Consider the following 15,797-nt stretch of genomic DNA (forward strand, 5'->3'; position numbering starts at 1 on the left):
TAAACCCAAGAAACCATGTGCAGCATGAAGCTCAAAAAGGCTGAGTGTGGACCCAGAAACTGAACGAGATTTTAGGGAGCAGGAGGCTAGCCAGAGCAAGGGCAGAACTTGGGGGGCTGTTCTAGGGGGAACAGGCAGGACAGGGGGCCGCCTGAAAGACTCGGAATATGCAGTTCCCTCCAAGTGGTCCTTCAAGGGATCCCCCAGCTCGGTTCCCTGTCTTTGGCATGGGCCATTTGGTTTTAAGATACAGAAACTCCTTCAAGCCATGTCAACAAAGAGAACATTTAATAGACGGAAACTGGGGACTCCATGGAGCCCACCCACAGGAGGCACAGGAAACCCTGAGGCATCGGGGGTCTCCTCCTGTCTCTGGAGCCACTGGGTCTCCACCTCAGCAGCTTGTCCACCTCTCCTTTTCTCTCCCACCACCGCTTGGTCTGTGTCCCCACGAAAGGTCCATGTTCAGGGTTGCCACCCTGCCTTGACCTCAGTTCTAAAAGACGATGGCTCATTCCCACATTTCTGCCTGCAGTTCCCAAGTCCCTCCAAGTCCAAGGAAAAGAAAGGAATCTGATTGGCTCTAATTGGGCCAACTGTAAGGATGACCAAGACCCCTTTTTTACCCAACACAAGGCCTGTGGCTGAGCAGGTAACTCCCTGCCCCTATTATCCACCCGCCTTCAAAGCCTTGCATAAATGAGCTCCCCTCGCCCTCATGCTCACTTCCAGGGACTGCCTGGCCCCTCCAGTCTGACCCCTCCCAGGGCCCACTGCTGGATGCACTTCCCTTCTAAACAGTCTGTATTTGCCTCAAGCGCAAATCCGCCTTGATCAAGTGCCAGCCCAAGCCTGCCCAATTTGTTGCCAGGTACCCTCCTGGGAACCTTGTTGTCTGATGGCCTTTGTCTCTAAGGCTTCCTGATGGCCCCAGACATGCCCCAGGTGTATGCTCCTTTCACACTCAACACAGAACACTCTCTTGACCAGGTGTCCAAGCAGTTCTCCAGCAGACTCCGTGTGGATGTCCTATAATTCAATTCAATCAGACACTGTCAACCTGGAGTCATAGATCCCACAGGTTAAGGGCTCAGTCCCACAAAACTGCCCCACTTCAAATGCAGTCTCAAGTCCTAGGTTGCCACCTATACTTCTGACCAATTGGCTATAAATCGGGGTTCCCATGCCCCACTCCTCAGGTTGGATTTGCTAGCACAGCTCACAGAACTCAGGACGGCACTCATATTGACCAGTTCGTGGGAAAAGATTTTACAAAGGATTACAGATGAGCAGCCAAATAAACACGCACAGGTGAGTTGTGTGGGAAGGGCATGGAAGCTCCATGCCCTCTCCCACATGCCACCCCCCAGGGACCTCAGCTGTGTGGAAGCTTGTCAAATCTTGTTCAAGAGTTTTACCTTCCCAGAGGTCAGTAGGCGGGGCTGAAAGTTCCAACCCTCTATTCACTAGGTCTTTCTGGTGACTGACCCCATGCTGAGGCTAGGTAGGGCCCCCACATGGTCACCTCCTCAGCATAACTTCAGGTGTTATCAAACGGACTCATTATGAGATGATCACTTGGGAAATTTTTTGTTTGTTTGTTTGTTTGTTTTTTTGAGACGGAGTCTCGCTCTGTCACCCAGGCTGGAGTGCAGTGGCCCGATCTTGGCTCACTGCAAGCTCCACCTCCCCGGTTCACGCCGTTCTCCTTCCTCAACCTCCAGCTGGGACTACAGGTGCCCACCACCACGCCCAGCTAATTTTTTTTTTTTTTTGTATTTTTAGTAGAGACGGGGTTTCACCGTGTTAGCCAGGATGGTCTTGATCTCCTGACCTTGTGATCCGCCTGCCTCGGCCTCCCAAAATGCTGGGATTACAGGCCTGAGCCACAGCGCCCGACTATCACTTTGGAAATTCTAAGGGTTTTAGGAGTTCTGTGACACCAACCGGGAACAAGGACCAAATATGCTGTATTTCATATTATACTACCACCCTCAATTAGAGCTTGGGGTGCTTGGGGGCAGAGCTCCTGCCATGCAGCACCTGGGAAGATGCTGAGCCCCCTGGATGGTCAGCTGACTGTCACCATGGGATCTGGCTGGTGGCCAGAGCAGGTGCACAGACTGCAAACCCTGGTGGCCTCCGGGCAGCATGCATCGCTGCTCTGCAGAAGGGGCCTGGGTTAAAGAGCAGATATCATGAGGCTCTGCCAGCTGGGGCTGAGGGAGGCGTGTGGGAGTGGAAGTGCCTGGAGCCCAGGGACAAAGTCCTATAATAAATTACGTGGACCCAGAGTGCTCCCGGTCATTTCCTCTTGGAGCCCTACCTCTTCTTCCTCTGTCCCTTACTCCCTGACACACCCGGAGTCCCAACACTGCCTCCTTTCCTGGCTCTTTCAGGGTGCCCAGGGTGGAGGGGAAGGGGAGTCAGCCAGACCCCCATCCTGATAAGGTAAGGGCGTGCCGGGGGCGTGTCTGCCAGCGGGGAGTAGGGGGTCACCTCTCTGAAGAGGGTCGCTGGGCAGGAGGCAGGTCCCCTGGAAATAAGATGGAACAGGTCTGAGGGATAGAGAGTGGAGAAGCCCTTCAGGAGCCTGGAAACCAGAAACCGCAGCAGGGGACTCAGTCCATCAGGCTGAAGGGCAGCACCTGGGGGGCTGAGGAGGAGGAGGAGGGGGAGAAGCTGTCTAGCCCTCTGCTGTAGAAGGGCAAACTCCCTGCAGGAGGGGAACGGCAGGTGCCAAGGCTGCTCCCACCCTGAAGCCTCCTCACAGCTAGAGGGCCTCACTGTGGAATCATGGGACATCATGGATAGCCTGGGTCCCATGATGAGCCCCTGCCAGATGTCAGCTGTGCCGTGTGTGACATCCCACTGCGTCCTCGCAACACAGTGGTGGAATTGCCTCCATTTTATGGACACAGAGACTGAGGACCATGGAAATGAAGGTGCCCACAGGAAGAAGCAGAGCTGGATTTGACTCCAAAGCCCAGGCTTATCCGCCTTACCCATGTACCTTGGGCAATTGACTTTAGTCACCTCTGGAAGGCTAGGACCCTAGGGACAGACAGGACAGGTCTGGGGTGTGGTGGGGGTTGGTGGGGGAAGAGGTGGCTGAGGAGAGGGACCACACCGGGGCTCACATGGGCTGTCCCCCTTGAGCTGTCCAGGTGGTGTGTGTCCCATCCCCATTTCACAGAGGACGAAACTTGAGACACAGAGATTGTGAGAGCTGGCCCAGGTCAGACAGCTGGTGGGTGTGGGGCCCCCAACCCAGATCCCCCAAATTCTCCGTGACGAGGCCTCCCCTTCAGGCTCCACTTTGTAACCCTGGACTTGAATTTTGCTCTAATTTATCAGACCCCTGCACTTTGTTTAGGATTTTAGTTCGGAGATTCACACACACCCTCAGTGAATCATTGTTAGGAACCACTCAGCTCATCAGCCCACCCCCTCTCCCTGGACCTGCTGGGGGCCCTACGTCTGTCCTCAGATGCCAGCTCTAAGAGAAACCTCCCCAGGCGGATGTCTTGGGGCCTGCTGCATCCACAGCTCTAGCACGGGGCTCTGTGGAGAGGTGGCACCACAGGGATGACCTATATGTGTTGATATTGCCTCCTGTTTTACATATGTCAAAAGACAAAATTATAAAAAATTTATCTTAAAGATCTTAATTGGCTTTTATTTGCAATTCTAGAATTAGGCAACACCCCATTTATAGAATACAATGAATGATCTGATGAGCCGAGCAGAAGAGTTTGGCTTTATAGACAGAATGGGGCTGAGAGAAACAGAAAACCAAAGGGGATTAGTCATTTCAATTTATTTTCCTTGTAAAGGCTAGAGCTGAGGGAACTTCCTTATCATGCCCACTGAAACCGGCCTGTCTGGGGCTCCAGCTATTGTCTCTCTCCTGATTCTTGGAAGGTCACATAATCTTCGTTTGGGCCTGGTGGTGTGGAACTTCAGCATGAGTGACTCCATTTTGGTCTGGTCTGTTGGCCTTGTGTAGGAGCTCAGACAAAACCAATGGCCTCCATACATTTTACTTAACACATGTATTTAAATGATGTTTGTGTGCCCATTCTTGGTCCACATAACAAGCTGTTCAGGGAGGAAGAGCCAGAATCTTAGCACATTTTTCACAGAAGAGATGAAGAAGGGTAAAGGAGGCTGGGCATGGTGGTGGCTCATGCCTGTAATCCCAGCACTTTGGGAGGCCGAGGTGGGAGGATTGCTTGAGCCCACAACATGGGGAGACTCCATCTCTACAGAAGAATAAGAAGAAGGAATAGGAGGAGGAAGAAGAAGAGGAAGAGGAGGAGGAGGAGAAGGAGAAGGAGGAGGAGAAGGAAGGATTTGACCAAGGCCACTGGACTATGAGCTCCTCGAGAGCCTGGGCTGGGTTTCTTTGGGGTTTTTCCATCTCCTGCACATGCCCAGGCCTCAGCAGAGAATGGACACTTGGCATGTGCTGAATGAATGAATGGAGTAGCTAGCGGCAGAAGGCGAGCTCAGGATGAAGTCAAGTTTTCAAATCCAGTGTCATTGTAGACTCTGTTGTCTGCCTTTCCAGCAGTGTGTAGTGTGTTCCTTCACTGCCAGCTGGGAGGTGAGGCTGCGAAGGAAAAGTGACCCATGTACACCAGAGGTACAGACCTCCGGCATTGAGTGGTCAGAGGAGGCGGTCCTGGGGCTGAGGACAGGTAGGGGTGGGAAGGGATGCAGCAGGCTGTGAGGGGAGGATGGTGTGAGGATGAGGGTGGGGAACGGAGGATGTTCCAGGTGGAGGAAGTGGTATCTGCAAAGATACAGAGCAAAGGAAGTACCAGTAAGGCTTGGGCACTGTTGGCGCCTGGCAGGGATGAAATACGGTTGAGGGGAGTGGTAAGATATGCTCTAGAACGTTCCATGATGATAGAAATGTTCTCTTCTGCACTGTCCAAAACAATAGCCACTAGCCACAAGTGGCTGTTGAGCACTTGAAGTGTGGCTAGTGCAACTGAAGGTCTGAATTTTTAATTCAGCTAATTTAAATTTAAATAGCCGCATGTGGCTAGTGGCTACCATATCAGACAGTGCAACCTAGAGGGTCTTGCTAATCAGGTTAAGAGAGAGGTGAAGTAGAATAAGCAAACACTTTGGAGCCAAACATTTGCAGATTCAAATCTTGTTTTTTTTTTTGTTTTTTTTTTTTTGAGATGGAGTCTGGCTCTGTTGCCCAGGCTGGAGGGCAATGGCATGATCTCAGCTCACTGCAACCTTCACCTCCCAGGTTCAAGCAATTCTTCCCCCTCAGCCTCCTGAGTAGCTGAGATTACAGGCGCACACCACCACGCCCGGCTAATTTTTGTATTTTTGTAGGGATGGGGTTTCACCATGTTGACCAGGCTGGTCTTGAAATCCTGACCTCATGTGATCCACCTTCCTCAGCCTCCCAAAGTGCTGGGATTACAGGCGTGAGCCACCGCACCAGGCCCTGCAGAAATCTTGAGTCAAGAAATCTTGACTCAGTCAGCTACCAAATGTGGGGCCTTAAGCCTCAGTTCCCTCATATATCAAATGGAGTAGCATCACTTACCTTGCAGGGTTGTTTTACAGATCAAACTAATGAGCAGGTGCTGGAAAACTTTCAGCACAGTGTCTGTCTGAGCTCCTACTCTGTTCTGGGGTCTGGGGACAGAGTACTGAGGGTATGAAAAGGAACCACAGTGCAGTGGTTCATGCACAAGTATATGTATCTGTCAATTTCTCTTTCATCCCTTGCCTGCCTTATTCAAATACTAAACAAAACAGAGTGATATGAGGCAGCTTACAGTTTACCTATAATACAACAGAATCAAAAATAAAATAAGAAGCTGGGACGTAGGAGAAACGAAGGTAGGAAAATACACTGCAGCTGGGAAAATGTTAGTAAACAAAATGTACATCAGAAAATCCCATATATTTGCTAGGCATAGACACAAAATTTGTTCTGAACTTCCAGATAGTCACGTGCAAAACTATGCAGTAAAGATTACTAATGTTCTCAAGTTAGGCACAAGCCAATTTCCAAGGGGAAGACCAGCTTTCCTGTTGCAATGTCATGAAGGGGATAAAAAGGGAGAAAACGACATTGGCTATAACAGGAAATTCAGGAGAGTTTTTGAAGAGCTATTTGTAGAAAAGGAAGGAAGATTTCTCAAGGACTATCTCTACATGAGGGAGGGCACCTCATGGGCTATCTCTACATGAAGGGGGCTTCTCAAGGACTATCATAAAAAGGAATGAGTAAGGACTTCCTTGAGGGCTATTTCTTTTTTAAAAAAAACTCAATAGTTTTTAAGGTACAGGTGTTTTTTGGTTACATGGATAAGTTCTTTAGTGGTGATTTGTGAGATTTTTTTGCACCTATCACCACAGCAGTGTACACTGCACCCAATGTGTAGTCTTTTGTTGCTCACCCAGCTCCAGCCTTCCTCCGAAAGTCCCCAAAGTCCATTGTATCGTTCTTACGCCTTTGCAGCCTCATAGCTTAGCTCCCATTTATAAGTGAGAACATACGATATTTGGTTTTCCATTCCTGAGTTACTTCACTTAGAATAATGGCCTCCAGCTCCATCCAAGTAGCTGCCCAAGACATTATTTCATTGCCTTTTATGGCTGAGTAGTATTCCATGGTGTACGTATACCACATTTTCTTTATCCACTCATGAGTTGATGGACACTTATGTTGGTTCCATATCTTTGCAATTGTGGATTGTGCTCTTATAAACATGCATGTGCAAGTGTCTTTTTCTGGTTTTATTTATTTTTTTTTTGAGATGGAGTCTCGCCCTGTCACCCAGGTTGGTGTGCAATGGCGTGATCTCGGCTCACTGCAATCTCCGCCTCCCGGATTCAAATGATTCTCCTGTCTCAGCCTCCCGAGTAGCTGGGATTATAGATGCCCGCCACCACACCCAACTAATTTTTGTATTTTTAGTAGAGACGGGGTTTCACCATGTTGGCCAGGCTGGTCTCGAACTCCTGACCTCAGGTGATCCACCCGCCTCGGCCTCCCAAAATGTTGGGATTACAGGCGTGAGCCACCACGCCCGGCCGCAAGTGTCTTTTTCATATAATGACTTATCTTCCTTTGCGTAGATACCCAGCAGTGGGATTGCTGGATCTAACTGTAGGTTTAATTGTAGTTCTTTAAGGAATATCCCTACTGTTTTCCATAGTGGTTGTGCTAGTCTACACTCCCACCAGCGGTGAAAAAGTGTTCCTCAAGGGCTTTTTCTAGAATGAAGGGGGGCATCCAATGGGCTTTTGCTCTGTCTCATGAAGTGGGGCTTCTCAAGGGATAGCTCTAGAATAAAGCAGGATTTCTCAAGGACCATCCCACAAATGAATGAGGGTTTTCAAAGGCTATCTCTACAGTACAGGAAAGTTTCTCATGGCCTACCTCTAAAATGAGGGAGAGTTTTTGAAAAGGCACTGATACAGTGAACAGGGGCTTCTGTGGAGCTACGTCTACATGAAGGATGGTGTTTCAAAGGCTGTCTCTCTAATGAAGAATAATTTCTCAAGGGTTATCTCTGTATAGGAAAGGGGGTTTCTCACAGGCTATCTCTACAGCTTAGGAAGTTTTCTCAGGTGCTAGCTCTAAAATGACGGAAGGATTTTCATTGTTCATATGTATAATGTGGGATATCTCTCTCTACTGTGAATGACATCATCTCCAGGCTGTCTCTCCACAGTGAAGGCAGCATCTGCTGGGCTGTCTCCACAGTGAAGGGAGCGTCTGCTGGGCTGTCTCTACAGTGAAGGGAGCGTCTGCTGGGCTGTCCCCACAGTGAAGGGAGCTTCTCTGAGCCATCTCCATGGTGAAGGAGGCATCTCTGCGGCTGTCTCCACGGTGAAGGGGGCATCTCCAGGGCTGTCTCCACAGTGATGGGGGCTTCTCCAGGGCTGTCCCCACAGTGAATGTCATCTTCTTGATGCTGTCTCCACAGTGAAGGAGGCATCTCGAGGGCTGTCTCTCCTATGCTGTCTCCAGATAGGCCGACAGCATAGCATAAAAGTGCAGCTTAGGATGAACTGCCTCTGAATAAGTGTAAACCAAGCATTTTAGTGCAAAGCAGTGAACGTCATTACAAAGTGCTATACAGGATCCACTGGTAGCAGAGGGTGTCAGACTTCAGTTCTGATTGAGGGGAATAGCATCAACGAGTCTGAAGGAAACAGTTGAACCAGGTCTAAAACTGCAGGCTGGACTAGAAGCTAAATAGGCCGACACTTGCCCATACCTACATGGGAGCCATATGGCACCTGAACCTAGTTGTGTGTGTCAAGTGTGTGTACATGGTGGGGAGGGATAAACTTGGTCAAATTTGCTCATCTTGTGATGTTGCAGAGGATAGGCAGGGTCTTTGCCAAATCCCCAGCCCCATATTTCCCCTCTGATAGGGAGCAGAGCCCTCTGGGAGGAGAGATTCTCCTAGAAGAGGTTCTTCTCCAGGGCACCCTGCCTTCGCTGACTTCCCCAGGAGGGGCTGCACCAGGCTCTCCAAGAGCAGGGTCTCTTCCCCGGGGCTGCCTTGCCGTCGCTGACTGCCTCCTAAGGAAGCTGGATTTCTCTAGCCAAATTGTTGCATGTTGTAGGATTTTTGGCAGTGGGGTGGCTGGGCCCTGTGCCCACTGGGAGAAGACAGGATGGAGGACTGTAACTTCTCATTCTTACCTTGGGCTTGCCTAGGCAGAAGAGGAGGGAGCCCTCATGGTGATCCAGGAGCACTGCATCTCTAGGCCAGAGAACATCTCTCAGGGACATATATCTCCGGCACTGTCAGTCACATGCTATTCATGGGAAGGGTATCTCTTGGACATTACCCTGAATGCTGAGCTGTCCTGTGGGTGTTAGACTCCCTTCCAGAAGAGGGGCATACCCTTCTTCATGGGGAGCCCTGGGCTGTGGAGACAGGCTGGAGCAGGGCAATGGAGGGAACTTGAAATCTAGACTCAGGACCCTTTTTCTCTGGTGTGCACTGACAACCCCAGCACCACTGAGAGTGGGGCTGCCGCCACTTTCAGCTCCTGTTGCTCCCTGGCAGCTGTGTGGGGGCCCTTTCTGTTGGGCCCTCCCATGGCTGGCTCCCCACTGAGCTTGGCAGTGAGGCTGTGCAGATGGTCATCACTGTCTGGGCGGGGATGGAAGCTCAGATATCCCAGACAACCCCTGTTGACAGTAAAATAAGTAACAAATGCATACTATGGATAAGGATGAAGGGGTGGCCAGCCCCTCCACACCTGTGGGTGCTTCTCGTCAGGTGGAATGAGAGACTGAGAAAAGAAAGAGACACAGAGACAAAGTATAGAGAAAGAAAAGTGGGCCCAGGGGACCGGTGCTCAGCATATGGAGGACCCACACCTGCACTGGTCTCTGAGTTCCCTCAGTATTTATTGATCATTATCTCTATCACCATCTCGGAGAAGGGGATGTGGCAGGACAATAGGATAATAATGGGGAGAAAGTAGGCAGGAAAACATGTGAACAAAGATCTCTGTGTCATAAATAAGTTTAAGAAAAGGTGCTGTGCTTTAATGTGCACGTACACAAACATCTCAGTGAGTTAAAGAGCAGTATTGCTGCTAGCATGTCTCACCTCCAGCCCTAAGGCAGTTTTCTCCTATCTCAGTAAATAGAACATACAATCGTGTTTTACACCAAGACATTCTATTCCCAGGGACGAGCAGGAGACAGATGCCTTCCTCTTATCTCAACTGCAAAGAGGCGTTCCTCTTTTACTAATCCTCCTCAGCACAGACCCTTTACGGGTGTCGGGCTGGGGGATGATCAGGTCTTTCCCTTCCCACGAGGCCATATCTCAGGCTATCACATGGGGAGAAATCTTGGATAGTACCTGGCTTTCCTAGGCAGAGGTCTCTGCTGACTTCCACAGTGTATTGTGTCCCTGGGTACTTGAGATTAGAGAATGGTGGTGACTTTTAACAGGCATACGGCCTTCAAGCACTTTTTTTTTTAACAAAGCACATCCTGAACAGCCGTAAATCCATTAAACCTTGAGTCAACACAGCACATGTTTCTGCGAGCACAGGGTTGGGGCTATGGTTACAGATTAACAGCATCTCAAGGTAGAAGAATTTTTCTTAGTACAGAACAAAATGGAGTCTCTTATGTCTACTTCTTAGACACAGTGACAGTCTGATCTCTCTTTCTTTTCCCCACAAAGGAAAAGCCAGACAGGACAGAAAGGAGCCATGTGTGAAGTAAAAGTCTCTTCCCTCCTTCCACTCTCCACCCCAATAAACTACAGTTAACAGTTCAATATAATTCCCTCCCCAGAGTATTTCTCTCCATCACTCTCTTTCTCTATATATGTATATATATATCCTCTCTCTCTCTGTTTCTCTCTGTCTCTCCATATATATATATATATATATTTTTTTTTTTTTTTTTTTTTTTTTTTTTTTTTGAGACCGAGTCTCACTCTGTCACCCAGGCTGGAGTGCAGTGGCGCGATCTTGGCTCACTGCAAGCTCCGCCTCATGGGTTCACGCCATTCTCCTGCCTCAGCCTCCCAAGTAGCTGGGACTACAGGCACCTGCCACCACACCTGGCTAATTTTTTTGTATTTTTAGTAGAGACAGGGTTTCACCGTGTTAGCCAGGATGGTCTGGATCTCCTGACCTCATGATCTGCCCGCCTCGGCCTCCCAAAGTGCTGGGATTACAGGCTAGAGCCACCGCGCCCGGCCTTTATTTTTAATTATAATATTTTAGTGATGGAGTCTTGCTCTATCACCCAGGCTGAAGTGCAGTGATGCACTCATAGCTCACTACAGCCTCAAACTCCCAGACTCAAGTGATCCTCCCACCTCAGCCTCTCAAGTAGCTGGGACCACAGGTGTGTACCACCATGTACAACTAATATCTCCTATATTTTTAAATAAAAATAACGTTATACTATAAAACATATATTATTTTTTATTACATACTCATATATCAACACATATATTAGATTGAATCATTTGAAACTGCCAATATGTGACCTTCTTCACTTAGAAAAAGGACACTTTCATATAGTTCAACCTAACTACACTTTTTCTTTTTTTGAGACGGAGTCTCACTCTGTCACCCAGGCTGGAGTGCAATGGCACAATCTTGGCTTGCTGCAACCTCTGCCTCCCAGGTTCAAGTGATTCTCCTGCCTCAGCCTTCCAAGTAGCTGGGATTACAGGCGTGTGCCACCACGTCTGGCTAATTTTTTTTTTCTTTTTTTTTTTTTTTTGAGGTGGAGTCTCGCTCTTTCGCCAAGGCTGGAGTGCAGTGGCGCTATCTTGGCTCACTGCAAGCTCCGCCTCCTGGGTTCACGCCATTCTCCTGCCTCAGCCTCCTGAGTAGCTGGGACTACAGGCGCCTGCTACCGAGTCTGGCTAATTTTTTGTATTTTTAGTAGAGATGGGGTTTCACCATATTAGCCAGGATGGTCTCGATCCCCTGACCTCGTGATCCACCTGCCTCGGCCTCCCAAAGTGCTGGGATTACAGGCATGAGACACCGCGCCCGGCCACGTCTGGCTAATTTTTTTGTATTTTTAGTAGAGATGGGGTTTCACTGTGTTAGCCAGGATGGTCTTGATATTCTGACCTCATGATCCACCCCCCTCGACCTCCCAAAGTGCTGGGATTACAGGTGTGAGCCACCGCGCCCGGCCCTAACCATGCTTTTTAAAGAGCTGTGTGGTATTCTACCCAAAGGTTGAACCTGAATCCAGCAGACCTCTGTTGTTGGACAATTGGTGGTTTGTTGAGTTTTTGTTTGTTTCCATTTTTTGCTATTACCATCAATGCCTGTACATCTACCTTGATGAACTTTTACAAGTATATTTGCAGGGTATGTTGCTAATAGTGGGATTGTGTAGACAAAAGGTGTTTAAATTTTTGGTAGATGTTATCAAATTGTCTTCTATAAATGGTGGCACCAGTTTACCCTTTACCACAGTGCATGGGCAGGCAGGGTCATCTCTGAGGCCACACACAGCAGCGGGCCTCCTGGGTGGGCCCACTGTGCTGCCCAGGGGCCCCCTCCTTCCTCAGGCTCCCATCCTGGGTGAGCAGCCGCATGCTGGGATGAGATCAGACCCTTCGGTTGGGGGACGTTGGGAAGTTACCTAGCCTCGAGCGGCCTCAACTCTCTGAGAGACAAGTCGGGGAAAATGAAATAACTTGGGTGAAGCACAGCCCCACAGCATAGGACGAGGCTCTGCTGGGAGCAGTTCCCCTTTCTTTTCCTCTCCTCCTGCCCAGGGCCTTGTCTGGCCTGGTGGATGGGTGCACAGCCTCTGCCACAGCCCTGTCACCACTAATGCCAAGGCTCAGTTTTTCCAAATATGGATGAGTATGGGAAATAATCATATGTGCCTCACGGGCTTATTGTGCAATGGAAGGGGCATTGTATGTGGAGCTGTTGGCCCGGTGAACGCCCAGTAAGTGCTGCTCTTGTAATGATACCAGGACAACTCAGCCTGTGAATCCTTGGACCCTGGCAGGCCCTCTCCCCAAGGCTGACCATTTATAGTGGCCTTTCTGGGGTCCAACTGGGGCCCACTGACCAGCCTGGGCTAGCCCCGAATTCAGGGTGTTCGGCCCGGATCTAGACTCTGGTGACTTTGCTTCCTTTGGGTGGCAGCCCTTCCAACCTGTGTTCTTCTTGAGTGATGGCTTCCATGCCAGGTACTCTCAGCTCTGGGGAGCAGGGAATACGCAGTCAGCTGGTGGCATAGGAGTACTTCCAAGTCTTACTCATCCCTCACCCAGCCCCAGATGCCCTTTCTGCTCAAAGAACACTCAGACCCCTTTGGAGGGCAAAGCTTTGTCAGTGCCCCTTCTGGGCTGGTATCCCATAGGCCAGAGTCTCAATGTTAGTTTTGCTTCTTGGACCCCTGGTTCCTGATCTGTGAAGTGGGATGTCTCCATGGACAGCACAGGGTTGCTGTGGGGCTCAAATGAGAGAACCTGTGGAAAGTGCCCTGCACACAACCTGGCACTCAGCTGCTTGCCCACTCCAGCCCTGTCCTGGTCCAGCAATGCTTTGATCTTCCCTGCACCTCCACCTCCCCACTTGCCTTTCAGCATATTCTTACCCACTCTACCCATACTCCAGTTCAGTGGCACCACAGAAATGTTAGTGGTGTGGCTTCAGACCCACAGCAGCTTTGAGGAGGGCTTTGAGAACTAGCAGTTTACCCTTCTCTTCTCAGGTGAAGGTCACCCTCATTCTGGTCCCTGAGATTAGGTAGGACACTGATCCCCATAAGCTCAGCCACACTGACCTGCCTCAGGGCTTGACAAAAGGAACTGGACTAAGAAGTCATCCCATTCCCAAGGGGCAGAAAATTTCAAGCACACCAGTGCTTCCTGTAAGGGGCAATGCCTCACCTGCTTTCCTGGGTAGGTCCATCCATCCATCCATCCATCCATCCATCCATCCATCCATCAATCCATTCATCTGTTTGTTCATTCACCTATTCACCCACCAATCTATCCACCCATTCACTTACCCAATCCAACCACTAATCCATCCACCATCCATCTATCCACCCACCCACCCATTCACCCACTCATTCAACCACTAATTGATTCATCCATCCATCCATCCACCAATCTATCCATCCATCAACCCATCAGTGGATCCATCCATCCACTTACGCATCCATCCAACTACCCATACATCCACCTATTCATTCACTAATCCATCCATCTATTCATCCATCTACCTATCCATCCACCAACCCATCCATCCATTTACCTATCCACCCATCCATCAGCCCATCCTTCCACCTCCGACTCATCCATCCACTCATCCCATTCATCTGTCCACTCATCCATCCATTTACTCAGCAAGCATGTCCTGAGCCCTGACTAGTATGAGTAAGTCACTGTCCAGCTCTCAAATTTCTCACAGGTGTGGGAGAGACACACACTGTAACACATAAAAACAGGGATAAATGCTGAGGTTGAAAATTGCAGCCTCTGCATGTGAGGATGTCTGTGCCTGTGTGTGTGTACATGCATGCATGTATGCTAACACACGTGCTTGTGTGTGTGCTCAAAATTCATATCAGATCAAGTACAGACACACTGAGGCAAAAGAGAACATGGGGTGTTTCAGGAACTGCATGATATTCAGTGTACCCTGGGGGGAAGAGGTAAGATACAAGGTAGGCTGAAAAGGTGGGCAGGCTATGATGCTGAAGATCCTTGAGTGTCATAAAGATATGGCACATTCTTAGCTGTGGGAGGCATGACACGGCCAACTTTTGCATCTTCTAAAGATCACTTGATTGGTGTGATGGAGGATGATTGTTCTGAGAGTCCAGAAGCAGCAAGGCCACCTGGGATGCTTCCAACCTCCCAAGAGAAGGATGACAGGAGACTAAGGGATGGCAGGAAGGAGAGTGTCTCAAGTTTTTTCTTCCTTTTAATCTCTTTATCTCATTTTGGCATTAGAGTAACGCTGGTCTCATAGAATGAGTTAGAAAGTATTTCCTCTGCTTCTGTTTCCTGGAAGATACTATGGAGAATTAGGCTCATTTCTTCCTTAAATGCTTGGTAGAATTACCAGTGAAACCATCCACACCTGGTGCTTCCTTTTTTGAAAGGTTGCCAATCATTGATTCAATTTCTCTAATAGATACAGGATTTTCAGATTATCTATTTCTCTTTGCTTGAGTTTTGGTAGTTTTCATTTTTCAAGGAATTTGTCCATTTCATCTAAGTTACCGAATGTGTTGTTCACAATATGTCTTTACTATCCTTTTAATGTCCGTGGGATCAGAGTGATGTCTCCTCTTTCATTTCCGATAGTAGTTAATTTGTGTCTTCTCTTTGCTTTTCTTGGTTAGCCTGACAGAAGTTTATCAATCTTATTGATGTTTGCAAAGAACCAGTTTTTGGTTTCATTGAATTTTCTCTTTTTATTTCCTGTTTCCAATGTCATGGATTTCTGTTCTAATTTTTATTTTTTATTTTCTTCTTACTTTAGGATGATATTCTTCTTCTTTCTCTAGTTTCCTAAGGTGGAAGCTTAGATTATTGATTTCAGATTTTTCTTTTTTGAGATGGAGTCTCACTCTGTCACCCAGGCTGGAGTGCATTGGCGGATCTCAACTCACTGCCACCTCTGCCTCCCAGGTTCAACCGATTCTCCTGCCTCAGCCTCCTGAGTAGCTGGGATTACAGGTGTGTGCCACCAAGCCTAGCAGCTTTTTCTATTTTTAGTAGAGACGGGGTTTCACCATGTTGGTCAGGCTGGTCTCGAACTCCTGACCTTGTGATCCACCCGCCTCGGCCTCCCAAAGTGCTGGGATTACAGGCATGAGCTACCACGCCCGGCCTCTAGATTTTTTAACTATGCATTCAGCGCTATAAATTTCCCTTAAGTACTTGTTTCATTGGATTCCACAAATTTCGATGTGATATTTTCATTTTCATTTAATTTTACATTTTTCTTCGGACTTACTTGACCCATGTGTTATTTAGAAATATGTTTCTTAATCTCTAAACATTTTGGGCTTTCTAGTTATCTTTCTGTTATTGATTTCTAGTTTAATTCCATTGTAGTCAGAGAACATACTTTGCATGTATTTTGACACTTTCTTGTCAGGTGCATACATGTTAATAATTGTCATGTCTTCTTTGATAAATTTATCCCTTTATCATTATGTAATATTTCTCTTTATTCCTCATAATCTTCCTTGCCCTGAAGTCTGCTCTAAAACTAGTATAGCTACTCCAACTCTCTCTTCTTTCTCT

The sequence above is a fragment of the Gorilla gorilla genome, chromosome 11 (genome assembly GCF_029281585.2).
Source record: "Gorilla gorilla gorilla isolate KB3781 chromosome 11, NHGRI_mGorGor1-v2.1_pri, whole genome shotgun sequence".
Taxonomy (NCBI): Eukaryota; Metazoa; Chordata; class Mammalia; order Primates; family Hominidae; genus Gorilla; species Gorilla gorilla.